This window comes from Schistocerca americana, chromosome 4, assembly GCF_021461395.2.
Source record: "Schistocerca americana isolate TAMUIC-IGC-003095 chromosome 4, iqSchAmer2.1, whole genome shotgun sequence".
Lineage (NCBI taxonomy): Eukaryota > Metazoa > Arthropoda > Insecta > Orthoptera > Acrididae > Schistocerca > Schistocerca americana.
In genome coordinates this window covers 74,580,809-74,608,378 of record NC_060122.1, presented here as the reverse complement: position 1 = coordinate 74,608,378, position 27,570 = coordinate 74,580,809, and the positions used below count along the sequence as shown (strand labels likewise).

Here is a 27,570-nt window from a genome sequence, read left to right as displayed (position 1 = left end):
CAGGCAAACTGCACGTATATAATCCGTAACAGCAGAAGAGACAGCAGTTGCAAAGTGTCGATAAGTTCAGTTATCAAGACATTGTCGTGCGCCCTCGAAAAGTAAACAAATAATGCCGTTAAATACCCAATTGTAAGTTATGTGTTTTCAGTATCCATCACAAGCGAGGTAATATTGTCATACGTACTTCTGCCATTACCGAAGTCGTTTTGCGTCCGTGAGAGCAATTTCTCATGTTCCAACCAGCATTCTAAGTGAAACTTGAAGAGACGTTTAAGAGTCGATATAAGAATAGCATAGAGGTTAGACTCCATAGGGTAGGGAAGGGAAGGGAAGGGTAGGCCATATACAAAACTGAGAAAGTGGCCCAAAACTCAGAGACAAAACAACGTCCTGAGGGTCTCTGTCCAGACAATAGAAGTAATCCACGGGGTCCATCATTGAGCAGGATAAGACAGAACTCGTCAAGAATGCCAAGGATCCCATCACCAAACCTATCATTACGGGGGGCGTTTGAAAAGTCCGTGCAAAGACCGAGAGATGGCAGCACTGGCGCGTATGTCATGTTTAGTTAGTAACTTCTTTGAAAAGAAGGCACACCATGTATCAGCCATATTGGTCTTTTTCTTTGTGTTTGGCATTCATGTGAATCAAGGAAGTCGAATGATTGTCAAAAAATGGACGAAAAAGAATTTCGTGTGGCGATTAAACATTACTGTATCAAAGTCAAAACGCCTCAGGAGACTAAAGAGAAGCCTGATAAACATTACGGTCACTCTGCACCTTCAATTAGAACAGTTTATAAGTGGTTTCAAAATTTTCGGAGTGGCCATACGAGCACAAGTGATGCTGAACGTTCTGGACGCCCTGTGGGGGTTACGACTCCAGAAATCATTGATAAAATCCATGATATGATAATGGATGACAGAAGAGTTAAGGTGCGTGAGATTGCTAGTCCTGTGGGCATCTCGAATGAACGGGTACATAATATTTTGCATAAACATTTGGACATGAGAAAGCTATCCGCAAGATGGGTTCCGCGATTGCCTACGCTTGGCCAAAAACGGAGTAGTGTGAAGTGTCGCAAGGATGGTTTGCAGCTGTTCAGGAAGAATCCGCAGGACTTCGAGCGTCGTTCCGTCACTGTGCATACATTACTATACCCCTGAGACCAAACAACAATCTAAACAATGGGTTACCAAGGGAGAATCTGCACCAAAAAAGGCGAAGGCCACTCCTTCGGCCGTAAGGTTATGGTGACTGTCTTTTGGGATTCGCAATGGATAATCCTCATCGAATATCTGGAAAAGGGTAAAACTATTACAGGTGAATATTATTCATCGTTATTGTACCGTTTGAAACCCGTGCTGCAAGAAAAACGCCGGCGATTGGACCGCAAAAACATCCTTTTCCATCATGACAATATACCAGCACACACCTCAGCAGTTGTGGTGCAAAATTAATGGAAATAGGATTCCAGCTCGTTTCACATCTCTTCTATTCTCGAGACTTGACTCCCTCGGACTACTATTTGTTCCTCAATTTGAAAAAATGGCTGGTGGGACAAAGATTTTATTCAAACGAGGAGGTAATTCCAGCAACTAACAGCTATTTTGCATACTTGGACAATTCCTATTATTCGGAAGGGATCAACAAATTAGAACAACGTTGGACGAACAGTATGTCAAAAAGGAGACTATGTCGAAAAATAAAAAAGTTTTACCCCAAACACGTAGTAGTTTTTACTTTTTCATGGACTTTTCAAACGCCCCTCGTATATGCACTGCACCACAGTCTTGTGTGTTTTAAAATACACACGAATAATGAATGGAGGTGCCAACTGCCGAACTAGTGCGTACCACATGCTGTTGTTCTGGGGACACGTTGTCCAGTGCAACCATACGTCGCTCCAGTTGTTTAGTATTGAAATTGATGGCGTTTTCATCATCGGGCAAGCCAATGTAGACGTCATAATCGTTGCAGCCTGTGTGGTGGTCCACACCCAGTGGGGCTTGGGGGAGATGAGAGAATATTCGTGACGAATATATGAGAATCCCTGTCGCCAGACTGGCCTAGGAGCACGCTATTTCGATGGACTTCTAGTGTCAGAGATGGCACCCGATCTGTCTGCCGACTGCATATCATGTTGACGATACGTGGCACCCTGAGGGAGAGAGCCTGACTGGGGCGACACTGGCGGTAGAGTTGGTCGCGTAGAAGTATCTCAGAAGGCGACTCCTGGTTGCGTGGAATGCCTTGGAGGTAGGGGCGGCAAATCCAGAGGATTCTGGAGACTAGGAGGCCGGCAGAGAGCAGCGGATGTGAGAGCTGCGGGCTGCCAACGTTCTGTCACTGGGTGCTGACCACAGCAATTTAAACACGTCGGAAACGGCGCCGTACGTGGATCCGCTGGGTGTGGCCCAGCACACTTGCTGCAACGAGTATGACTTCTACATTGGCTTGCCCGACTATGAAAATGCCAGGAACTTCGACACTGAGTAACTGGAACGACGTACGGTTTCACTAGACAACACGTCCCCAGGACAGCATTATGTGAGGGCAAAGCCTGGGAGCGAAACATCACCAGACATACTGGAATCGACATCGTTTTTTCAGGGTGTGAATGACGTTTCTTAGAGTATCATTTGATACTTGCGACAGGATATATGCTCTCCATTGTGTCAGTGATCTCCTTGTCTGTCAAGCTGATGTCAACATCAAGAAAAATGCCATACGTATGAAGCAGAAAGTTGGTAAAATAGACATCAAACTTACGAGATTTGAAAACAGGGACTTCTGTCAAAGCGTTGGGAGCTACCGCAGTTTTCAGTTCTATCTTGACGCCGTTTCTGTCTGACGAACTAATGTCAACAACGTAACACCTGAGATGGGAGTTACAGGAAAATAATGACTCGTCTATCGACATAGGGTGGAATTTGCCAGCGTGCTTATCTAAACTGTCCACAAAGACAACGTAGGGGCCTGGCATCTGATTGACTGTGCCGATTGTTGACACTTGGCCGTACGACCGCAGCAGTGGAAGTCAGCAGTTGACTCTGAGAACGTTCTGAGTTTGTCTGCAATGTAGCATTAGTACAAGTGGGATCCGAACCTTTAACGCACTCATAGCACAGGAGGTGAGTCGACACACAGCCGTTTACTAGTGGGACCACTTTCGTGTTGTTGACTTGCAGGAGCATTGGTTTCAAGCGTGAGGCTGGAAGGGTCGCTAGGATGGCTAACTTGCTGACTAAACTGATGCACTTGTTGTTGGTGGTGGTGATATTGCTGAAGTTGCTATTGCTGTAGCTGCAATAATTGAAATTGCTGCTGTAGAGCCAGTTGTTGCCGGTGAAACTGTAGTTACTGATGACGGTGGTGCAGAACGTGTTGTTCGGGTTGATGTTGTAACTCCTGTTGTTGGTGGTGGTGTTGGAGAAGCTGTGTATCAGGAAGTGTTAATTCGCCCTCCTGGATCTCACCATGGTTGTCGGACATCGGTAGCAACGCAACATCTGTCGGTGCGTGCTGATGGCAGATTTCTAGTGCCGACTGCATAATTTGACCCGCATCAGTGGGATCTGCCATTTTACTCAGAAATATGTAGCGCTACCGTCGCGAACATGTGACGAAGAAAACTCACACAGTCCGGCGACGCTACACTGCACGGAAGCGATTCTACTCGAAAACCGACAATATAACTGGAGAAATGCTATGATAAACGCGAAGAGTACGAAGCACTACAGTCGTTCGCGAAACGTAAACAAGGCAGCGCCACACAGACCGCGCTGACACAAACTGTGCACACCGCAGGAAGGAGAGGGGGTGGGGACGCAGAAGACATATAATAATCTGCTATCGTCATCCAATGCCGTTTGTTTATATATTTGAGTTATTTTCAGCTGTTTGGTAAAAAGCTCAACAGTTGAAGCTGTCGACTGTCTACCGCACTGAGGAGCCAACCCCAGGTGAAACATGCTCTCAGTGTGTATTCGACGATGTCGATATCATTGTCTCCACTATCAACTGCGGGAATACTTTCCACAGCTTGAGCATATCAAATGCATCATCCCAGCTGCAGCTCTCTCAGCATCTGAAGAGGCCCAAAGATTTAATTTTGTAAAATGAACAAACCGCACAACGGTTGCTTCCTGTTTGTGTTCCCGGTCGCGCAACACAGCGGAACATTTTCTTTGTGACATTTATGTCCCGTTTGTCCAGTTGGCACGAAACCTTTGGTTCCCTGACAACAATGGACTGAGGTTATGTGATTTTATTTTTTACTCCAGATGGTGGGCTCGTAAGTGTTCCGGAACCGGTAGTATACACAATAAAAGTTACTGCATTAGGCAACTGCTGGGCGGTTTCTTCATTTTACAAACTGGACTTACACAGTTGCGGCTGCCCCATAAGAATAACTCTTTGCTCACAACTTTAAACTGGCTCCTTCTGTAAAAGAAGTAAGTACCTGGGTGATGTGGAACCTCAGATATTACAACACAAGGTAGACAAGGCATTACAGTAGATTACTGTTCCTGATTTAAACATGACCAATCTCATTCCGCAGGTACATCCACATCCTCTGTGCAAGATATCCTGTTGCTCTGTGGTAAGTGGCTCCGCTCAATGCAGCCACCTCCAGAATTCCAGCTGTTCATGAATGGAACAGGTTTATGCATTCTACCAGCAACACAATTAATGCTGAGAAAAGTACAGTAACTTTCTGGTCACATATTAATTCACAATCGTCACTGCCACACCGTTAAGCTGCTTTACAGTAAGTTCAGTGACAGAGTTGTTCTTGTCAGAATCGGCAGCAAACCTGAACCGACAACGATAGTTTAGATATACTCACCGATGTTGCAAGCTGAACATGAAGAGATACAGAAAGTATATGAGGATATTGAAAGGGTAACACAGTACATAAAGGGAGATGAAAGTCTAATAACCATGTGGGACTCTAATGCAGTTCTAGGGGAAGGAGTAGAAGAGAAGGTTACAGGAGAATACGGGCAGGAGAATATGGGTGTGGGACAAGGAACAAGAGTGGAGGAAGACTGATTGAGTTTGTAATAAATGTCAGCTAGTAACAGCTAATACTCTGTTCAAGACTCACAAGAGGGGGAGACATAATTAGGAAAAGACCGTATGGTAAGGGAAGATTTCAGTTGATTGATATTGGATATTGGATTGCAAGGCGTACCTAGGAGCAGATATAGATTCAGATCATAAAGTAGTGGTGATGAAGATTAGGCTGAAGTTAAAGAAATTAGTCAGAAAAATCAATTCGCAGAGAAGTGGGATACAGAAGTACTATGGGATAACGAGACACGCTTTAAGTTCTCTAAGACTATAGATACAGCAACAAGGTTTAACTCAGTAGGCAGCACAGTTGAAGAGGAATGGACGGGCAATCACAGAAGATGGAAAGAAATACATAGCTTCAAAGGAGGTAACTGCGAAGAAACCATGGGTAGCAGATGAAATATTTCAATTGATCGATGAAAGGAGAAAGTACAAAAATGTTCAGGGAAATTCAGGAATACAGAAATAAAAGTCGCTGAGGAGTGAAATAAATAGGAAGTGGAGAGAAGCAAAGACGAGGTGGATGCATGAAAAAGTGAAGAAATCGAAAAAGAAATGATTGTCGAAACGACTGACTCAGCGTACACAGAAGTCAAAACAGCCTTCGGTGAAATTAAAAGCAAAGGTGGTGACGTTAAGAGTGCAAAGGGAATTTCACTGTTAAAAGCAGAGTAGAGAGCGGATAGGTGGAGAGAGTATATTGAAGGCCTCTATGAGATGGTAGATTTTTCTAACGTGGTACAAGAAGAAACGGGAGTCGATTTAGAAGAGACAGGGGATTCATTATTACAATCAGAACGTAAGAGCTTTGGAGGACTTGAAATCAAATAGGGCAGGAGGGCCTGATAATATTCCATCAAAATTTCTGAAATCATTGGGGTAGTTGCAACAAAACGGCTATTCACGTTCGTGTGTAGAGTGTATGAGCCTGGCGAAACACCATCTGACTTTCGAAAAAATATCATCCACACAATTCCGAAGACTGCAAGAGCTGATAGGTGCGAGAATTATCGCACAATCAGCATAACAGATCATGTATCCAAGTTGCCGACAAGAATAATCTACAGAAGAATGGAAAAGAAAGTTGAGGATGCGTTGTATGAAGATCAGTTTGGCTTCAGGAAAGGTAAAGGCACCAGAGAGACAATTCTGACTTTGCAGTTGATAGTGAAAGTAAGACTACAGAAAAATCAAGACAAATTCGTAGTATTTGTTAATCTGGAAAAAGCTTTCGACAATGTAAAATGTTGTAAGATGTTCGAACTTCTGAGAAAAATAGGGGTAAGCTATAGGGAAAGACGGCTAGTATACAATACGTACAGGAGCCAGAAGGGAATAATATGAGTGGACGACCAAGAACGAAGCTCTCGGATTAAAAAGGGTGTAAGACTAGGGCGTATTCTTTCGCCCCTACTTTTCAATCTGTACATCGAAGAAGCAATGATGATAATAAAAGAAAGGTTCAGAAATGGAATTAAAATTCAAGGTGAAAGGATATCAATGATGAGAGTCGCTGATGATTTTGCTATCCTGTGTAAAAGTGAAGAAGAATTACACGATCTGCTGAATGGATTGGCTTTGTTTTGCTTTATGGCCCAAGGACAACTGGGATCATACGCGCCCAAGTCAAAACTAGAGAACACGAAGATAGACAGGAGTTGAAGAACGACTATACGTCAGTCTCAACTGATATAATAGAAGACAGCTAGAAACAGGCATGCGGAAAAAGGGCTAAAAAAACACCATACAGAAACGGAGGTCCAAAACTAAAAAGGAAGTGGCCTTCGCCATATTGTTTGGCGGATAAAAAGTAAGACGCTGTCGACAACCCGCGCGCCATTTGCCAAGACGGCCGATAACTCAGACGGCAAACCCAAACGGGAACGTAAAAGGTTAAAAAATGGACATTCCATCAGGAAGTGGCAGACACTTAAAACTTGAGTGCAATGTATACAAAGTGGTGGAGTAGCGCCACTTAGCAAATGACGATGGCTAATAGGGCAGTGCCCAATACGCAGCTGAGTTAAATAATCTCCTCCCGGCGAGATGGCCGAGAAGAGGTCGTCCAAGCCATTGGGAGAGGCTTAGCAAGCCGGAGCTTATTCCCGTGAAGGGAGGAACATTGACGATGTCAAAGGGACACCACCTCCTGACAGACAGCAACACACAGATCAACCGAGGGAATATACGTACTCGCTGGCGGAGGTGCGAGGACTGCAGCTCTGATAGCAGCGTCAGCAGCCTCGTTTCCTGGCAGACCGACATGACCAGGAACAGACAGAAACGATACACTGACTCCACCAAGAGTGAGCCGTTGACAGTTTTCCTGGTCCCGCTGCACTAAGGGATAGGCTGTGTACAGCGCACATAGACTTTGAAGGGCACTGAGTAAGTCAGAGCAGACGATACAATTCAAAAGGCTGTGTCGCCGGATGTACTCCGTGGCCTCATACAAGGCTGTAAATACTGATTAGTGTGCCGAAAGCTGATGTCGAAAGACACGGGTGCCAATGACGAAGGCACACCCGACCCCACAGTCAGTCCGGGACCCATCAGTCTATACAAAGGTACTATCGCGAAGTTCCATGCGAAGGTCGTGAAACTGAAGGCGATAGACCAATGCTGGAGTAGTGTCCTTAGGCAGTGAATGAAGGCCAAGGTTAACACTGGCCGTTTCACGAAGCCATGGTGGTGAAGGGTTCACACGCACTGGGAAAGGTGCAGGTAGTATGAAGTTAAGCTGCCGTAGCAAGTGCCGAAAGTGGACTCCAGGAGGTAACAGAGAAGAAGGACGAGCCCCATACTGACGATCAAAGGAATCATCAAAGAAGGAGGCATAGGATTGGTTGCCACGCATGGCTGACAAACGGCATGCATACGTGCTGATGAGAAAGTCACGACGGTAGGACAGGGGTAGTTCAGCAACTTCACCATATAGACTCTCTACCGGGCTGGTGTAAAAGGAGCCCATGGCCAAACGGATGCCATGATGGTGGGTAGTGTTGAGATGGCGTAAGACGGATGCGCGTGGTGACGCATAAACAAAGCACCCATTATCGAGTTTCTACCAAACAAGGGATCGGTACAGCGGAGGTGGGTGGTTCGATTGGCACCCCAGGAAGTACCATTGAGGATACATAGTACATTAGGAACCGCGTACAGCGGGCTGCTAGGTAAGATACATCGGAGGAACAAAAGTGTTTCCTATCGAGCATGAGCCCCAGGAATTTCGTCGTTTCAACGAACGGAAGGGTAACAGGCCCAATATGTAAAGATGTGGGGAGACACCACTTGCGTCGCCAGTGGAAAAGCGAAAGCCATTGTCGATGTTCCAGGAGTAAAGACGATTAAGACACCGATGAAGACGCCGCTCAGTAAGACAGGTCCATGGAGAACTGCAATAGATGGCAAAATCGTCAAGAAAAAGGGATCCGGAGATGCCAGTGATGCTGGAGGTGCCGGTGGGATACAGGCCATTATAGATTTAATGGCGATAGCAAAGAGGATGACACTCAGGACGGAACCCTGAGGTACACCGGTTTTCTGGATATAAGCCGCTGATAAGGCGGAACCTACACGCGCCTTGAAAATTCGATCTTGTAAAAACGCATGAAGGAAATAGGGCACGCGGGCACGGAAGCTCCACGTGTAAAGAGTACGGAGGATACCTGTTCTCCAGCAGGTGTCGTAGGCCTTCTCCAAATTGAAAAACGTTCATGACATGGGTGGACAAAGTAACGAGATGGTCAACTTCAAAGCGCTGTGCTCGAAATCCATACTGCGCATTCGTCAGTAAATTGCGAGACTCGAGCCCCCATACCAGCCGGGCATGAATCATACGTTCCACCACCTTGCAAACGCAACTAATAAGAGAGATGGGGTCGTAGCTGGGAGAAAGGATTTTTTAGATATGGGTATGGCGGTGGCTTCATGCCAGCGTCCGGGAAATGTGCTCTCTGCCCAGATGCGCTTGTATGTGTTAATCAGAACGTGCTTGCCTGCAAGAGAAAGGTGTTGCAACATCTGAATGTGTACGGCGTCTAGCCCTGGGGCGGAGGATCTGGATAAACTGAGAACATGATCTGGCTCGCTCATAGTAAAGGCGGCATTGTAGCACTCACAATGCAGAGAAGAGAAGGGTATCGCCCGAGCCTCCTCCGTTCGTTTCCGATGGAGGAGGGAGGGATGATAGTGGGAAAAGCTTGAAACTTCCTCAAAATGGTGGCCCAAGCTGTTGGAGATAGCAATAAGGTCCACAATAACATCGTCTGCTACAGTAAGGCCGGAAATGGGGGAATGGATCTTGGTCCCAGGGAGCCGTCGGAGGTTGGCCCACACGACAGAGGAAGAGGTGGAACTGTTAAAAGAACTAGTGAATTAAATCCATCTAGCTCGTTTGCTATCCCAAAGAACGCGATGACTCTTTGAACGCATCTGGTTATAGTGAATGCTGTTTGCCATCGTACGATGATGGTTAAAAACACAGAGAGCATATCTCCATGCACGAAGTGCATCGTGGCATGCATCAGTTCACCAAGGGACCGGCTCACGACGTGGCAAAGAGGAAGTGCGAGGAATGGAACGTTCTGCAGCAGTAGGGATAACGTTTGTGAGATAGTCCACCTGGTCATCACAACCGGGGAAATCTTGTTCTTCAGAGGTCGACAGGGAGGAGTGAAGCTGCCATTTGGGTGTGCACACGAATGGAGTAGGAGTCAGCAAATGGAGAGTGCATGGGAAATGCTCGCTCGAGTAGGTGTCAGAAAGACTCGACCACTCAAGACAATGGGCAAGTTGGGCATTGCAAAAGGATAGGAACAAATGGGAATAGGTGTGGGAGGAGTCAGAAAGGGAAATGGGTGCTGCATTGTTAAGGCAGAAGAAGTTAAGTTGGTTAAGAAGGGCTGCCAAGAGGGCACATCTGAGAACCCCAAAGGGGATGATGTGCATTAAAGTCACCGAGTAGCAAAAATGGGGAAGGTAGCTGCCCAGTAAGCTGAAGGAAGTCTGCCCTGGTGACATCAAATAATGGAGGTATATAAATGGTGCAGAGGGAGAAAGTCAGGCAGGGGAGGGAAAGGTGAACTGCAATAGCTTCAAGACGGGTAATCAGGGAGATGGGTTGACTGTGAATATCATCACATATGAGCAACATGATGCCCCCATGAGATGGAATGCCAACCTCAGGAGGAAGGTCAAAACGAATTGGTAAGTATTGTGTAAGCTCAAAGCGGTCGTAAGGGCGCAATTTCGTTTTCTGAAGGCAGAGTACAAGGGGATGCTACGATACTAAAAGCAACCATAAATCCTCTTTGTTGGACCGAAGGCCGCAAACGTTCTATTGGAGGACAGTCATGAGGAGGAAGAGATGTAGAGATGTCAACTCGGCAGCCACCGAGTGACAGCTGGCGTCGATTCGCTTCTACAGGCCACATAAGCGGGCGGATCCTGTTCCATAGGGTCCACAGAAGCATCGACTTGCTTGTGTGGTCAGTCCGTGGTGTCGAACGCTGAAAAACGTTTGGTGTTGCGCACTGGCGAGACAGAGGATGGCCAGCCTAAGGTCCCACGTGGCGACGCCATCGAACAGGATCTTCAAGTTGACGAAGGAGAAGACCGTTTCCCTTTGGTGGACTTCTCCGAGCCTTTCTGGTTAGAGGAAGACTCGGGTGTTGTTTGGCTGGAGGGACGGAGGAAGTCTACACGGAAGTACTCCTCCTGTCCTTTCCTGCCTACTGGTTTTGTAGCTGGTGGCTTCGCTCCTTGACGTGAAAGTTTGACAATTTGTTGCGCAGCGGGACAGGGGGACAACGATACCTCCTTGACACTGGGCGAATCCACAAACTCAGAGCCGAATTTGAGGTCACATGTCTGCGTGGCCATGTCCTTCATGGAGGGGGAGTAACAACAACAGAACTTTAGGTGCCAGAAGGAGGGAACACAGGGTTTGCGACCAGCCAGTAACTTGCGAGCTACTGGGTAAGGCACTTTTCCTTCACCTGAATCTCTTGGACAGGCTGCTCCCCAAGATACATGGGACAATCCCGAGAGGAGGCGGCATGGCCGCCTTTGCAGTTGATACAGCAGGGAGAAGGTGGTAGACAATCGCCCTCATGTGCATCCCTACCACAGGTTACACATTTGCCTGGGCGTAACAAGACGTTCTATTGAGGTTGAAACGGTGACACTGGTAGCAGCGCATCGGGTTCGGAACGTGCGGCAAGATTGTGATAATTTCATAGCCAGCTTTGGTCTTGGATGGCAGCATCACTCTGTCAAAGGTGAGGAAAGGAGTGCAGGTGGGCACAAAGGAGGAATCTACCTTTTTTATTACACAATGGACGGCAATGACACCCTCATAAGGCAGGTATGATTGAATTTCGGCATCTGTTAGACCGTCGAGCAGCCTGGTGTAAATTACACAACGGGAAGAATTCAAAGTTCTATGGATCACAAAACGAACAGGGTAGCCGTGGAGAAGCGAGGAAGCAAGCAGTTGTTGAGCTTGAGAATCAGAAGCCGCCTCAAAAAGCAAAGTGCCAGTCCGTAAAAGAGAGCAGGATTTCACAGGGCCAGCAACTGCATCAACATTTTTCTGAATAATAAACAGATTTACTGTGGCGATCATCTTCAGTGCGTGAGACCACGAGGACCCGTGGTGCAGTGGGAAGGATCTTCGAATCATTAACCTCATCAAGTTAACGTTTCATAGACGTTAATTGGGAAGATGACTGACTCCTCGCGAGAAAATCCCCCATGATTGACAGCGCCTCTGATGGCGCGCTCCTAACTGGGGGCTCCCTTCACGAGGAGGGTGCACCTGCCTTAGGTGATTATTCACATCTCAGCTCATACCTCCCGAACATCTGACTGAGGGACCAATCGGGCAATCAGCAATTTGGGAAGGTTGCAGCTCAGGCAGTCACCCCTCCCTGGGCCTAGCCTGTACAACGGGTCAAGTGCGAACCTTAGCTCTCGACCTGTGGCTGGGAATTACACGTTACCCAGTCACCTGTTACGCGTCAGATGCGTGGGTCGGCCTTCAGGAATGCACAGGGAGGAAGAAGAAAAAGAGGAACATCAAACGCCGAAGCGGAGGAACGAGAGAAGGGAAACGAAGAAAGGAAAAAGGAGCGAAAAACAAAGGTGAGACTGTTCTTACGTCAGACAATGCACAATATTCCCAATAACATCCTAGACATGTTCCCCAAGGGAGAGGAAAAATTAGCAAGATGATAGAGTTGCAGCACAGAAGGGAAAAAACGCTGCAAAGGTTGGAACCCTGTGGTAGGCAAGCACGATCCAGCCAAAGAGTGCGAGCCCCCTGGAGGGCTGCTGAATGGGATGAACAGTCTAATGATTACACAGTATGGAGTCAGGGTAAATCGAAGAAAGGCAACGAAGTAGCATAAATGAGAACAGCGAGAAACATTGCATCAATATTGATGGACACAAGGCAGATGAAGTTAAGGAATTTTGTTACCTAGGCAGCAAAATAACCAATCACGGACGGAGCAAGGAGGACATCAAAAGCAGATTAGCACCAGCAAAAAGGGCATTCCTGGCCAAGAGTAATCTGACACTATGAAAAATAGGCATTAATTTGAGGAAGAAATTTCTGAGAATGTACGTTTGGAGTACAGCATTGTATGGTAGTGAAACATGGACTGTTGGAAAATCGGAACAGAATAGAATCGAAGCGTTTTAGTTGTTGTGCTACAGGCGAATGTTGAAAATTAGGTGGACAGATAAGGTAAGGAATGAGAATGCTCTGCGCAGAATCGGAGAGGAAAGCGGTATGTGGAAAACACTGACAAGGAGAAGGGACAGGACGATAGGACACCTGTTAAGGTGTTCACTTTCATGGTATTAGAGGGAGCTGTACAGGATAAAGACAGGAATTGGAATATATCCAGCAAACAATTGAGGACGTAGGTTGCAAGTCAAGTGCTACTCTGAGATGAAGAGGCTGACACAGGAGAGTAGATCATGGCAGGCCGCATCAAACCAGCCAGAAGACCGATGACAAAAAAAAAAGGATCCCATACAGCAGAATGGTACTCTAGTACAGGACACAGGACGCACAAGCATACTGTAGGCAGTCTGTTTAGTACACCTGTTACACGTCGTGTTTTTATCACACAAAACCAGACCACTTTGAGTTCTGATAAAGTCAAGTAAATGACGTCGGATTGCTCCGTGGTTCAGAACCCACATTGAACATGTCCCTCACAAGCGACTGGGGTAGAATCAGTTGAGGTTGCGCCATGGGAGAAGTGGAAATCGCAGCAAACCCAAACTGTGTCACCACTACACTAGAAATTTTATTTTACAAAACAAACCAATCGACATATGTCAAGAGCACTTATTTCTTACTTTATTTGTACATGAAACACCGCAAGTTTTGGTTTTGCACTGAGATGCGAATTCATATCTCCCCTTTCTTGGGGGATATGATCCCCTAGGAACGATAGTTCCATAATTTCGTTGTTTTCTCCAAGATCACAAACGCCTCCAGGACGCCAGGAAATGCACCTACCTATGTTCGAGTTCTTGTCGGGCACTAAAATACTAATCATTTCATTTCATCCGCTAGTATATGCACATCTGGAGACTAAAGGAAAAACAATCGCTATTTATCTTCTATTCATGGCTGCAAAACAATGGTGGTAGCTGCCAGCTTCGAATCACAGTCAGACAAAGAAAATGTACCGTCAATTCAGGCTCCAACATCTTGTTTCCGGTTCTTTAAAAAAATTCGATATCTAACATCTAGTTGTGCCCACTTAACGATCTGATTAGGTGCTGCGATTAGGCTGCGATTTCGTATGAAACAGGTGCACTCTCGTGATTATCGCATGTACCCTGACTGCAAATTTGTACATCACTCCGGTGATTCGCCCCGTTGTGCTGTCATTCATGAACAGCATTCCAGGCGGTGTTTTCCAACAGGATAACGCCCACTCGCGTACCGCTGTTTTAACCCAACATGCTCCACAGAGCATCGACGTATTGCCTGGCCCTGCTCGATCACCTGACTCGTATCCAATACAGCACATATGAGACATCACTGGAGGACAAGTCCAGCGTCGTCCACAGCTTTAACCGTCCTTATATTGAATGACTAAGTACAATAGGCATTGAGCTACATCCCATAAACTGATATCCGGCTCCTGTACAACGCAAAGCATACGCGTTTGCATGCTTGCATTCAATATTCTGTCTGTCACATAGGTTATCAATGAACCTGTATTCTACATATACAATGACTTAACTCGAACTTACGTTAACCTGTGACCTTTCAATGTTAATCACTTGAATATATTGCCTTGACAAATGTATTCCCGTATTTCATTACTCTACATTAATTACTTTTGGGTGTTGCGACTTTTTTTCCTTTCATGTATTAGCAATATCGTGCTATTAATTTACTCACGGATTGATTGTAGTTATGAGTAGTATTCTCTAGTGGTCTTAGGCGGTAGCCATTTTGTATAGCCTAAGGACTGTAGTGCAAAGGCACTGAAGGATCTGAAAGACATCTACGTATCGTGGACTACTGGACTCGCATTCGGGAGGACGACGGTTCAATCCCGCGTCCGGCCATCCTTTTTCCGTGATTTCCCTAAATCGCTCCAGGCAAATTCCGGGATGGTTCCTTCCAAAGGGCACGGCCGACTTCCTTCCCCGTCCTTCCCTAATCCGATGAGACCGATGACCTCGCTGTCTGGTCTCCTTCCCCAAAACAACCAACCAACCGTATCGTGGACTGTACCCAAATTAGGTGGAACGCCATTCAGGTAGTTCTGATACTTTTAAGCATGACAGAACGTTTACGAAGTACGCAAGGACTTCTAGTGACGTGTTAATGAGTCAATGTTTCGTCAGGCAACCTAAAACTCACCTGCAATCCCTTCAATATCGCATAAACAGGGCAGCCTTCCGGACGGCGCTAGCACCTCCCCTGCACGGGCTAGGAAGGCCTACACTTCTAGCTGCTCGCCTATTTTTCCTGCACACACATCACTCTTAACCGGTTGCTAGTGTCTACCATGATGACTTTCCCATCCTCATAAACGTTGTTCCTTGATTATATAAGAATATGAGATTATTATTTCCATCTTCACTTGTCAGATCAGATTTAACCTCGAAACACAAACTTCCGCGGGCCGGTGTGGACGAGCGGTTCTAGGCCATTTCCATGCCTTTCATATTCCTCAAACCACAGTGCTTGGTATTGTCATCTATAAGGCACACGAATCGATTTGTTGATACGACAGACATTCCCAATGCCAAGACGATTAAACGACTTGCTACGGAACCCAGTAAAGTAATGCGGAGGAGTTTTAAAGAACACCACGGTGCATCATGCAAGAGCACGCGTCCATGCACGAGCAGACGAAAGCAATTGACATTTTGAATATTAGTTATGTAACGACTTTTTAAAACGTTCTTTCGTTAATAGCTCAAAAACGGAGCACTCTTAGGACGTTGGTTTGTATGGAGCTTTTTATCAACGAAGTGCTCCCAGACCGGATGTCGTTATCTATCTTTTCACATTTCTCAGCGCAGTCCCCGTCTTTAACGTCTATAAGTGCCTCTTCGCAGCAGAGTTGAAACTCTGGATTGGCAGCGTAGAAACAGTCGCAAGAACTGCGTCAACTTGCCCCCGTATTCGACGTAGCATCAAATAAAATTTCCATCCAAATAACTGTCCTTAGTGAACTGCCGTTAGTGAACTATTATGGACATATTCTCTGAAGGAACGTACCATTCATGAATTTCGATTTATTCGTTTCCGAGTAACTACATGCACGATGAAATTTTCGTTTCACACTTCCAAGGTGTCACAGGATGTCAAAAGGTAAAATTATAATCATCATTACCAGGCAACACACAAATTCTGAAGAAAATGGTACCTCATAAGCTAAATCATCGTCCTAAAGCGAATGTGAACGAGTTCGCAAAGGACTTGGAACGTAATATAGAGTTAGATGTGAACCAGTAAGTGGTCATTCATCTATGAATTTTCGTTGTATATGTGGCTTTAAGTGGCAACGGTCTTGCCGCAGTAGATACACCGGTTCCCATCAGATCACCGAAGTTAAGCGCTGTCGGGCGTGGCCGGCCCTTGGATGGGTGACCATCCAGGCTGCCATGTGCTGTTACCATTTCTCGGGGTGCACTCAGCCTCGTGATGCAAATTGAGAAGCTACTCGACCGAATAGTAGCGGCTCCGATGAAAGAAAACCGTCATAACGACCGGGAATGCTGTGTGCTGACCACTAGTCCCGATGGACCACTAGTGACCTGAAGACGGAGTGCTTGCGGCTTTAAGTGCTACATCAGAAAGATATTTTGAGCTAATCCGTTTGCTTTGTGGTTTACAAATGATTTGAAGCGAGTTGCAAGTAAAACTGTTGTATTACCAGAAAATAAATCGTCATATTTTCAAATTGTGTTCATATTCACTGATGGAAATGGTAACGACACAGCGATTACAGTACATGTAGACTACATGATTTCTAGTCCCAGGCTACACTGTAAAGGAATGAAATTTTACATCGATACAATTGAGGACTATCAGAAAGTGTTTTCTTTCTGCCAGGAACAAAACTTACCTCTCCAAACCGGCTCCAGTTGCTTTGTTTATCTTTCTGGTTTAGTTTCCTGAATTGTAAGCAACGAGGTGTTAAATTTAAGTTCGAAGGCCTCCACGGCCGGTGTCATTTTGGATAAAATAATTTTGGGAATTGGGCTGCGTTATTGTAAGGTCCTCTTCAGCAGTGTGCCATCCTGAAAACGGCGCAGCAAGTCGGTCGAAACGTTTGCCATTTACTTGTTTCATTAGGTTAGTGTGTCAGATTCTTATGGATCTGAAGATAGCAGTTTATATTTCCGTCACTGGTAATCCATTAATTTGTTAACATAGCAACCTTGGCAAATAAATAAAAGTTTTCATAAGAAGACCATAGTACATTCCATAAGCAATTCATCCATTGCGAAATTAAAGTCTTCTCTACTCTGTGGAGTTAACTACTCGTGAGAAAATTGTGTCTTTTGAAATGCACAGTGCAATTATTGTAAGAAGCCAGTACATGGATCATAAGTGCGTAACACCCCAAAATCAGGCAGTGAAATAAGGCATTCAATGATTCAGTATAAAACTTCAAATGATGTTCACAGTGAACAAGTACAAATAAAAAAACTTTCACGATCAAAATAAATGTGTATGCACTCTCCTCACTCCCAGTTGATCAAGTGTCATTACAATTTAAAACTGAGAGAGGATCTTCAATTTCCATAATCAACCTACAGCCGTAACTGAAATTAGGATCACCAAAATTAATAACTTTCAGAGTTCGCTATTTAGTTACAGCGACCAACAGAAACTAGTAAAAGGTCTATTATAAGAAATGTTGCGTGCAAGAAATCAAACAGGCCAGATTCATAGTTGTAAATTCCCAGTAATCAATGAACTTGCTGGGCCTTGCCTTAGATCCACTACTCGTGTAGGAGCGACTCAGATTCATACTGACATTCCGACGGAAAAGTTACAAACTTTGTAGCCACAAAACGATATTTTTTTGCCGAATACACAAGTGGCATTGATTATTACAGGGCACATACCACGATGAAGCCGAATGCTGTACCTAAGTTTCGTAAAGTACGCAACATTTTCTTTTCGTTAAAGGGTAAAGTCAAACAGGTTGTTGTTGTTGTTGTGGTCTTCAGTCCTGAGACTGGTTTGATGCAGCTCTCCATGCTACTCTATCCTGTGCAAGCCTCTTCATCTCCCAGTACCTACTGCAACCTACATCCTTCTGAATCTGCTTAGTGTATTCATCTCTTGGTCTCCCTCTACGATTTTTACCCTCCACGCTGCCCTCCAATACTAAATTGGTGATCCCTTGATGCCTCAGAACATGTCCTACCAACCGATCCCTTCTTCTGGTCAAGTTGTGCCACAAACTTCTCTTCTCCCCAATCCTATTCAATACTTCCTCATTAGTTATGTGATCTACCCATCTAATCTTCAGCATTCTTCTGTAGCACCACATTTCGAAAGCTTCTATTCTCTTCTTGTCCAAACTATTTATCGTCCATGTTTCACTTCCATACATGGCTACACTCCATACAAATACTTTCAGAAATGACTTCCTGACACTTAAATCAATACTGGATGTTAACAAATTTCTCTTCTTCAGAAACGCTTTCCTTGCCATTGCCAGCCTACATTTTATATCCTCTCTACTTCGACCATCATCAGTTATTTTGCTCCCCAAATAGCAAAACTCCTTTACTACTTTAAGTGCCTCATTTCCTAATCTAATTCCCTCAGCATCACCCGACTTAATTAGACTACATTCCATTATCCTTGTTTTGCTTTTGTTGATGTTCATCTTATATCCTCCTTTCAAGACACTGTCCATTCCATTCAACTGCTCTTCCAAGTCCTTTGCTGTCTCTGACAGAATTACAATGTCATCGGCGAACCTCAAAGTTTTTATTTCTTCTCCATGAATTTTAATACCTATTCCGAATTTTTCTTTTGTTTCCTTTACTGCTTGCTCAATATACAGATTGAACAACATCGGGGAGAGGCTACAACCCTGTCTTACTCCCTTCCCAACCACTGCTTCCCTTTCATGTCCCTCGACTCTTATAACTGCCATCTGGTTTCTGTACAAATTGTAAATAGCCTCTCGCTCCCTGTATTTTACCCCTGCCACCTTTAGAATTTGAAAGAGAGTATACCAGTCAACATTGTCAAAAGCTTTCTCTAAGTCTACAAATGCTAGAAACGTAGGTTTGCCTTTCCTTAATCTTTCTTCTAAGATAAGTCGTAAGGTCAGTATTGCCTCACGTGTTCCAGTGTTTCTACGGAATCCAAACTGATCTTCCCCGAGGTTGGCTTCTACTAGTTTTTCCATTCGTCTGTAAAGAATTCGTGTTAGTATTTTGCAGCTGTGACTTATTAAGCTGATAGTTCGGTAATTTTCACATCTGTCAACACCTGCTTTCTTTGGGATTGGAATTATTATATTCATCTTGAAGTCTGAGGGTATTTCGCCTGTTTCATACATCTTGCTCACCAGATGGTAGAGTTTTGTCAGGACTGGCTCTCCGATGGCCGTCAGTAGTTCCAATGGAATATTGTCTACTCCGGGGGCCTTGTTTCGACTCAGGTCTTTCAGTGCTCTGTCAAACTCTTCACGCAGTATCATATCTCCCATTTCATCTTCATCTACATCCTCTTCCATTTCCATCATATTGTCCTCAAGAACATCGCCCTTGTATAGACCCTCTATATACTCCTTCCACCTTTCTGCTTTCCCTTCTTTGCTTAGAACTGGGTTTCCATCTGAGCTCTTGATATTCATACAAGTCGTTCTCTTATCTCCAAAGGTCTCTTTAATTTTCCTGTAGGCGGTATCTATCTTACCCCTAGTGAGATAGGCCTCTACATCCTTACATTTGTCCTCTAGCCATCCCTGCTTAGCCATTTTGCACTTCCTGTCGATCTCATTTTTGAGACATATGTATTCCTTTTGGCCTGTTTCACTTACTGCATTTTTATATTTTCTCCTTTCATCAATTAAATTCAGTATTTCTTCTGTTACCCAAGGATTTCTACTAGCCCTCGTCTTTTTACCTACTTGATCCTCTGCTGCCTTCACTACTTCATCCCTCAAAGCTACCCATTCTTCTTTTACTGTATTTATTTCCCCCATTCCTGTCAATTGCTCCCTTATGCTCTCCCTGAATCTCTGTACAACCTCTGGTTCTTTTAGTTTATCTAGGTCCCATCTCCTTAAATTCCCACCTTTTTGCAGTTTCTTCAGTTTTAATCTACAGTTCATAACCAATAGATTGTGGTCAGAGTCCACATCTGCCCCTGGAAATGTCTTACAATTTAAAACCTGGTTCCTAAGTCTCTGTCTTACCATTATATAATCTATCTGATACCTTTTAGTATCTCCAGGGTTCTTCCATGTATACAACCTTCTTTCATGATTCTTAAACCAAGTGTTAGTTATAATTATGTTGTGCTCTGTGCAAAATTCTACAAGGCGGCTTCCTCTTTCATTTCTGTCCCCCAATCCATATTCACCTACTATGTTTCCTTCTCTCCCTTTTCCTACACTCGAATTCCAGTCACCCATGACTATTAAATTTTCGTCTCCCTTCACTATCTGAATAATTTCTTTTATTTCGTCATACATTTCTTCAATTTCTTCGTCATCTGCAGAGCTAGTTGGCATATAAACTTGTACTACTGTAGTAGGTGTGGGCTTCGTATCTATCTTGGCCACAATAATGCGTTCCCTATGCTGTTTGTAGTAGCTTACCCGCATTCCTATTTTCCTATTCATTATTAAACCTACTCCTGCATTACCCCTATTTGATTTTGTGTTTATAACCCTGTACTCACCTGACCAGAAGTCTTGTTCCTCCTGCCACCGAACTTCACTAATTCACACTATATCTAACTTCAACCTATCCATTTCCCTTTTTAAATTTTCTAACCTACCTGCCCGATTAAGGGATCTGACATTCCACGCTCCGATCCGTAGAACGCCAGTTTTCTTTCTCCTGATAACGACATCCTCTTGAGTAGTCCCCGCCCGGAGATCCGAATGGGGGACTATTTTACCTCCGGAATATTTTACCCAAGAGGGCGCCATCATCATGTAATCATACAGTAAAGCTGCATGCCTTGGGAAAAATTACGGCTGTAGTTTCCCCTTGCTTTCAGCCGTTCGCAGTACCAGCACAGCAAGGCCGTTTTGGTTATTGTTACAAGGCCAGATCAGTCAATCATCCAGACTGTTGCCCTTGCAACTACTGAAAAGGCTGCTGCCCCTCTTCAGGAACCACACGTTTGTCTGGCCTCTCAACAGATACCCCTCCGTTGTGGTTGCACCTACGGTACGGCTATCTGTATCGCTGAGGCACGCAAGCCTCCCCACCAACGGCAAGGTCCATGGTTCATGGGGGGGGGGGGGGGTCAAACAGGTATCTGACGAGAATTGTGTTATGGAATCAATAACCAGTATTCAGTGGACAACGCCAATCGTGATAATGCAGAAGCCGAATGGCGAATTACAAATTTGTGGAGACTTCAAATCAACAATAAATACTTAATTCATTGTTCATTCGTACCCAATTCAGAAACTATAAGAACTGATGACAAAATTAGATAACAGTATATACTTCGTAAAACTTGCCTGTCTACACATACCGTTGTATGACGTCACACACAAGTACTCTGTTCAGTCTACACTCATACAAGACGTTAACTTCTGATATTACCAGTGCCTCGAGTTTGTTCCAGTGGTATATACAAAAATTAATGAGCAAGTTTCATGACGCCTTGAATACTGAGACTACATCATCGTCGCAGGAAAAACCCCGGACAAAATGTTACGTCATTTGGAATCTGTCTTCATACAATGTAATAAAGAAAAGTGCAAGTTCTTCCAGCTTTAAGTGCAATACGCAGGACACATTACGTCTGTGCACACTATAAAGTGTCAAAAACAGATAGAGACGTACTTTCTTTACGAAAATATTACCAAAAATATTAATTAAATGTGTTATGGCCTACAAAGAACTGTTACACGGGACAGTAATATCTATGATCATTGTCATTCTTAGAACAAATGTTTTGGAGATTTTTGTGTCACCAATTCTATTTCTGAAGCTGTATCTCGAGCGTGCTGTAAGTGTAATTTGGTAATTTCAAGCAACAGGTGAAATTTTACCTAATTTAGTACTCTCTTATTGTAGTATTTGCTAACCTCACCAACGTACGCTTTAAGAAGTGTCTGTGAATCTTTTAAACAACGCGAGAGAGGTGCAGATGCTCCTCATATTGTAGTCGGCCATCTTAAGACCGATAACGTTATTCCACTATATTTCTTAATTGATTAATAACATTCAATTCAGACTTGTTTAAAAAATACTAATACTACTCCTTTAGTGTGGATAGATATTTTGCTTAATTTCAAGGAATTTTATGTAAGAACTTCGTGCTTGTGAGTACTGATCGAGCCTGCGGTAAAGACGATGTTTTATCAACTAAAAAAAATCAAATATTTATCGAGAGAAGTTACAAATTTTACGACATGGTACATGCAGATATTCGTACTGGGTCGTAACCCATGATAGGTGGATATTTTACTGAAGAACTGTATTCGATTTTTAGTAAAAATATAGCTATGAGAGCTTACTAGCAGAAAGAAACTTTACTCACGAAAGAGTTTAATACTGTGTGGTTGTAGTTTGTGCGCGTAGATGAGATTTATTTTCTGATAAAGCAGATGAACAATTAACAGAAACTTACCACCAAAGACAACTGCTAATACATATGTGCATGCTGCGTAAATTTCAAGGATGTTTCAGAGGTAAAGCTAGCTACCTGCGTTTTAATACATTCAAGATCCTCGCAGACTGCTTTCAGTGTATATTTTGGAAGTTTCACATAACATATTACGCAAACAGTATTAAACTAAGCCCACATCCAAAGATTTACCGTACGCAAAAAAGCTTTAACACATTCGTGTGATACATTTAACAGCGTACACATGTCTTTACAATACTTTAATACAATAACATGATTCATACAGACATTCTACACGACACGACACAGTACACACCACATCGGCCATCACCATCGAAGCTGTTTGAAATTTCCATTTGGGATTAAAATGTCGTAACGTCTATGGAAACCATTTAGGCTTCCTCATGAAATTCTCCATTGAAGAACTGCTGAAAGCATTAGTTGCAGGCAATGACACTATTCTCTTCTCTACTGTTCAAACTCTTTTGCGAAAGAAATGATATTTCACACTTACAAATCACACCAGTCCAAGTAGAACCCAACAAACATGCAGATATTGAAGTCGCATACGACGAATCTCAGCCAGCAGTATAATAAGGAAAACGCTTTACTAATATGTCTAAGTACAAGGTCACGTCACATCACGCATAGTCTTCAGCTGAAAATTTATGTGAGACACCACATCTAAGTGTTGGGATTAATGGACCAGTGCTCATTAGAATGGAAAGAAATTTTGGTTACCAGGCAATGTCATACAACAACTCGTCTGTGTCGTGTTTAGTATTCCAACGCCTCGCGGTTTCACGACGTGCACTTACATAGCGGGGTGACTGCACTGTGACTGAATCTACATTGCAAAACGGCGCTGTATACCGTTGTTGCTGACAGTAGTGCTTATTTAAACTACAAACTAGAAGGAAAGTGTTTGACAATATGCTGTTGATCTTTTTTTTACACGTTCATGTGTGAATTATTTTGGAGGGTATGTTCTTGTAATGTGGTTACGAGGCAGCGAAATTCAGGTCCACAAATACCCCAAATTCTAACTTATTTACATTCAATTTTCGATCCGTTGGCGAGTATTAGAAACAAATATGTGTCATTACACCGTGGTAATAGCAATCATCCACACACACACAAATAGAGCAGATTTCTCTCAATCTTAAATTTGGAGACACTTAAGCAATATATCAACACGTCATACATTACCTAGGATAACAGCATATTTCCAAAGCGCAATTCACAATTAGGTCACATGATACTTCGTACTGCGTCTGGAAGCTATACCTACCGCAGCTGGAGCACCTAGAGCCACAACTAAGAGTTTATGTAAGGAATTGCTGTAACCACGCAATGTCTACATTAGCAGAGTAATATTGTACACAGATAGGATTCAGTACACACAGTCACCCGTAGATTTAACCAACAGTCATCCTGTTTAGACAAATGCTTGCAGGAGGGGGCATGTAAATGAAACAAAAAAAGAGGATATATTAAATTTTATATCTCCGCATCTGCTATCTTGGATTTCAGTACTTCCGTGATGAATTAACGCCTAGCTTATAAAGTTTAGACCTCATCCCTCTGGCTATGAAGCCACTCGTAGTATAGTAATTGAAATACTTATTTTTATTTAATTTGAGTTATTTAATGAGTTATGTGAATTTTTGTTTGAAATTTATAAGTTTATTAATATAGTAAAATAATTTAGATATTTCAAGGAAGCTAAAGGCTTCAGAATAACAAGTAGGTGTTACGTTGTTCAGTGTTTTATTTTTAGTAGTATACGTACAAGTTTTAGACCGTAGCGGTATCTTGCGTTCTGTTAGCTCTCTTTCAGTTAGAATCTTGGTTACATTTATGTTTGTTATTAAAAAGTTTTATTTGTGAAAGTTTAGTTTCGAACGATTTACTAATAAAACAGCATCGTTATTTATGGATTTTAATATGTGCAATTATTGAAGTGTTACGATTTTACATCTGAGGCTGTCTGGTCTAAAAATACTAGACTGCAGGTACTATAATCTTGAAGTCAGTCTCAGTTCAACAGCAGTTAAACAATTTTCATGAAAATGTTAACTTCCAATCGCAGCGCAGAGCGATCGGCTCACTGTCATTTATTTGAAGAATTTCACTGACTACATTGCGGCAATCTTCTGACTTTCAGCGTGTAATCTGACGTGAAAACTTGAGTACGACGAATGTAAGGTGTCAAGACATTTATTTTCAGTTCTGAGTGCTTGAAATTAATTCTTCTTAAAAACAAATAGTATTTGTTCACCGAATTAAACTGAGCTTGCTTAATAACAGGGCTTGTGATTAAACAATTTACAACGATAACAAGCTACGTTACGTGCGCTATTACTGTTCCAAGACATTGTAATGAGGTTTGTGACTCGTCCTCCAGCTTTAAATAAAAATAAACTGAACACGACCCTGTGAGTCTAAGACATCGCCACCCGCCAACTTAATGAACTAAAATTTAGCAATTACGAAAGACTATAAATAGGAGGAAGAGTCACAGGTAGAAGAGAATGTCGGGATGCAACCCACAGAAATATGACACAGAGCTAAACGTCTCGACACACCAGTCAGGAAATCTTTATCTTCATTGGCTCAACGGTGTGCTCATTGGCGTATCTGAATGGTTTAAAAACTAAACCCTGTGAATATTCTAAAGGAATGCGTTTCAAACGCGGCAGATAAATATACTGTAAAAGATACGCTGTGACTGAACTTAAAATCAATGAGTGGAAAGAAAAACAGAATCGCAAAAACACCATGAAGTGATCCAGATTACCAATAACCTTAATTCAGACGAATAGCTTTCAGTTTCTGGTAGTATTTTCGTTCTCCATCAGTTTCGCTTAGTGGCTTGTGTTGATCAACAAACGATTTTCGGGTGAAGTATTTTAACAGAAATTTAAAACAAGCGATCTCTGTAGGCTATGTTATGGCCAGGATTTTAATAATGTAGTGCAGACCAGAGCAGAACAGTATATGTAGCTTAATCCCATGCGCCAAAATTAGGTATCACGTAAAATACGGTTACATTAGCTCGAGTTACGAGGAATGTATTCAGATGTTCGAAGATACACACAACTGTACCTCAGTGATCTATTTCCAGTGCTTTAAGAATACTGCACAATTATGGGCACGTAACTCTTTACGGTATTATTGTTTCCGTTTCTAAACTTAACATTTTTTTCCGAAACAGGTGGACATTTGAGCGGGACCATTGGCAGTGCGGGACCCAAGTATGTGCTGCAGGGATAAACCGCCCCTCATTGTGTTTCTCTGATCATCGTTTAGAAAGATAATGTGTACCAAGTTTCTTTTATCTTTATATTTATATGAGTATATACGTTTTGGAAAGTTAAAGATGTAATTGAAATGTGAGGCCAAAATTGTGTCCCTAACCCAGTTTGAGTCTCAGAATCATTTTAAAAAATCTACAGTGATGCGACAGAGACCGATAACTACTCATTTTGTCCAACAAACAGTAATGGAATGTATGAAGAAGCTTAACAAAGAGCTGACATTTTACCAGAGGGCTCTGTTTAAAGTTATAACCACACACGACATTTTTTTCTTGTCCTCTCACATTTTTATCTCCCGATATTTGCAAAATTCACTTGTTGTATTTTTTTAACTTGTGATCTATTTTATACATAATTTAACCGACCCACTTTCGATATTCACCCTACAAGGAGAGTACTCCAAAGTGTAACCACTAATTCTTAACTCTTCTATCTCTACGATTATGTGCTATTTAGACAGAAACAACACATTTACCGCTTCAGAGACTGGTAAAGCCCTCGAAACAAATGAAAAGTTAGTCTCTCTTATTCCTTAACCGTATGATTGTGACAGTTTTAAATGATTTGTTATAAAATTTGTTGGAGTTGGGCCGGCCGGTGTGGCCAAGCGGTTCTAGGCGCTACAGCCTGGAACTGCGCGACCGCTACGGTCGCAGGTTCGAATCCTGCCTCGGGCATGGGTGTGTGTGATGTCCTTAGGTTAGTTAGGTTTAAGTAGTTCTAAGTTCTAGGGGACTGATGACCTCAGAAGTTAAGTCCCATAATGCTCAGAGCCATTTGAACCTTTTTTTGTTGGAGTTGTTTCCCATCTCTATAATTTCTTTAGGATTGTTGTCTGGGCCCAAACTGAGTGAAAAACATTTGATTCTTCGACAACGCAAATCACATGAATTTCTGCTGTACTTGATTATGGCCTGTGAAAATTTTCTGCAAGAATCTTAGCTAATTTTTCCTTTCCTCTTTGTTTTGTCGGCGAAACTGTTCAGGACTAGCTACGAACACAATTTAATCTAATCGTAACCAGATATGGTTTGTGTGTGACATTATTGTTGTCTTCGATTTTAACGAAAAGCTATAGGTGAGTAGAGCCTGTATGAAGGCAAGCGTGAAAATTTACTGGCCTAAGACAAAGCTTATCTATAATTATTTCTCCATACATTTCATTGCGATACTTTTTATACTTTTGGCGTCTGTTTTGCAAAGAAAATATACTAAAAGTCTGCAAAGGTTGAAAACTCTACTATAAATCTGATGCAATCCTTTACACATTCAACTTCTTTTATCTATCTATTCATTAGTTACCAAATGTATTAAGGTGACAACTACTACAGGTACAAAATATCAAAATGGTTTTCGGCGCTCTGACACAGTTTCCAGTACCATCTGCAGGTGGCTGTTTAGTGCGATAGTCCACCTACACTACAACTTTATATCCCCATATCGCATCTACAGTTTGTTGCATCACCTCACTGTCATTCTCTCGTACGAGAAGCCTAGTTTTGAAATTCATGAGCAGTCTTGAAAATGGGGTTCTATTTTTCTATATCTTTTATGTGATTTTTCCTGTGAACTTCGCATTTGTAATTTCACAGCCTCTAAATATGTATCTTATATGTAGCATACTATCAAAATGTTTGTAGGGGAACACCAGAGCACCCCACAAGAAACTCCCTACTTGTGTACCCTGTTTTACTATAATTTGAATTTTCATAACCTTCCGTTGTGCATCCAAATGAAACGTGGAGTACACTCCTGCATTTATTTCACAGCGCATATCACGAATGAAGGTGCTACGGTAATTATGACACTAGACACTCT

General features: G+C 43.1%; 1 protein-coding gene and 1 pseudogene across 1 annotated transcript in view; one reads left to right on the top strand and one right to left on the bottom strand.

The window, feature by feature from the left end:
- The window catches only part of LOC124613270 (macrophage mannose receptor 1-like), an 83,109-nt gene that overhangs the window by 39,549 nt on the left and 15,990 nt on the right, over positions 1–27,570 (bottom strand). The gene's annotated exons all lie outside the window — the stretch shown is intronic.
- On the top strand, positions 16,139–16,256 carry LOC124614648 (annotated as a pseudogene).